We start from the raw sequence: 2500 nt of genomic DNA, 5'->3' as shown, positions 1-2500 counted from the left end.
TTAACCCAAATCCTTTTACAAACCCAGAAGGAAATTCAATGAAAGATAAACCTTCAGCTTTTAACTATTCGTGACCTATATTTTAATACATATTTAACCTCTCACAGCTATATTTATATTCATTTTTTTTATATGAGCACTATTACAGCGTATTACCAACCTCTAACCTCTTATACTAACAAATTTATCTGTTTATTTTATATGTAAAATTCTGATTAGACGTAAGAAAAGTTTCAACCAACACAAACTGTGACCTGAAAGCCACAGACCTGCCACATGAATTCCTATACAAATACAACTGTTAACACCTAACTTTACATACACCTTTGACTGAACCAAAAACAGCAACTTATAAGCAAATAACAATTCTTCATATTTAATAAACTAGCAGCTACAAACTTTTTTGTCAGACATAAAATATTGTCTCTATCACCTTTTTCGCTCCATCCAGACTCTTTAAACGTATGCTTTCTTCTTGTCATTCTCTTCTCTTCTCATAATTCCCTACAAACTTACACCATATCTAATTTTCATATCCATAATTCCAGCCACCAACGAACATCCTTTCTGACTAACAAATCCGTATAACGATTGAAAAACCAAACTTAGATTCTGTCTGAGAATGGTAAGTAATCCAAAGCTTTGAAGTCATAGTCGGCTTGTATCGGACAAAATACATTTAGTCATTTTACGTTCTGATTTCAAACTTCACTGAAGTTAACTTTGCCGTTCATGCAAACGGGCTCAATAAATAAAGTACGAGTGAAAAACTGGCACCCTAGTCATAATACCAACTTGAACTTCTAACTTGCTGTTTCTTGAGGTCTCTGGGTGAGACTTGGAGTCAACTTGTACAAATACAAAGCAAAAGCCAAGCATATAATAATAATAATAATAATAATAATAATAATAATAATAATAATAATAAAATAATAATAAATGCCCTGATGCAGTACCAGACAGTGGCTCTCATGGCTTCTGATCTTAACTGATTGGAAGTGTTATCATGTACATTGTTTTGTCTTGGTATAAAAGATGGGCTACAGCAAATATTCTGCTCAATACCACAGATTTGCCAGTCAGTTGTTTGACCTTAACCAGTTGACCATGTCCCTTAGTGGCTGACGATATGTGCATGTCTGATCACGAGCAGAGGTAGTGGGGGAGCATCATAGCCATGTGTTGAGAGGGATTCTTTGGGGTTTAATAATTCACCTCTGGAAAAACGTGTTTCGTTCAACATCCTTAAACAACCCTTCTTCAGGGACTTTTTGAGCGGGATGGGTTACTCGACTAGAAGAAAATTCTAACTGGGCCCCACCTGCAAGGTCATGTGCTGTTTATCTTGACATGAGATCACCATGTCGCGCACATATGGTCGTGATGCATGTGCCTGGTGTACCCTTATCAGACGGGTGGTCATGATGGGTATACTGGGCTTCGTATATTTTACCCCAGTGTCACTTTGATGGCATGCACTGCTCTCTCACTCAATAATAATAATAATAATAATAATAATAATAATAATAATAATTAATTCGTTTATTGGCCACAAGGGCTAACAAAAATCAAATAAAACATGTAAGGACAAAATAAAGGACGAAAGTTACAAAAAGGGTTTTGTCCTTTTGAAAAGTCCGTGTAAAAAGGCAGATAACAACGAAAATATAACAAGTAAAAACTCCCAATAGAGGGAGGCGCTTCGAAAGGTTACTCGTGGAAAAACCCATAAAAGCCACGGGAGCCTGGTCAAAAGGGGAGGTTGAGAGCCCCTTTCTCCTTTTATATTACCTTTTTTTACAGGTGTATCCTCAGAATTGGTCTGTTCATACTGGCCATTCTTCCGACATTCACCCACCTTTCAATAAATTTGCCACGAGACAGCACTTTCCTCTCTACTCTAATCTTCCTTTTCAAGTGGAACTTGAAAAAGTTGATGAGGCCTTGGCCAAATACTAATAAGGATTTCTTTTATTTGCCACTAGGGCGAAGGAAGAGGGGAACAATACAAAGACACACACATCAACGCAAGACAGGCTGCCGTACAGTTTTCATCAATCAAATACCAGTCATAGAACATCCGTAAATCAGACACTACAACTGAAAACACATGCTCAAGGTATCGTGTTTTAGGTTGAGTCAGAAGTCACACGCCTGCGAAGCAAATTTATTAATCACACAACTTTGCCTGCGCCTGTAATATATTTACGATTTCTCGGAATTGGTTATGAGAAGGAATCATAAATTATTTCAGAGAAACAAAACTGATAATGTTTATAACTTCAGTCTGACGACTAGTTTTTATTGGTTGAATTCCCGAAATTTTAGTTCCGGCTGAATAAATTCCGTCTTCCGCATATTTAGCGAATGACCTTATGACCTAAGTTATATCCCGTTACACTGCGTACATATATAACGTAAAATATTTCGACAAACATGATAAAGTTTTATAACTGACAATTCGAAATTAACATGGAAACAAGCAGTTCTTTGTACAAGC

This window comes from Octopus sinensis, linkage group LG8, assembly GCF_006345805.1.
Source record: "Octopus sinensis linkage group LG8, ASM634580v1, whole genome shotgun sequence".
In the NCBI taxonomy this organism is placed as follows: domain Eukaryota; kingdom Metazoa; phylum Mollusca; class Cephalopoda; order Octopoda; family Octopodidae; genus Octopus; species Octopus sinensis.
This window is presented reverse-complemented; position numbering follows the sequence as displayed.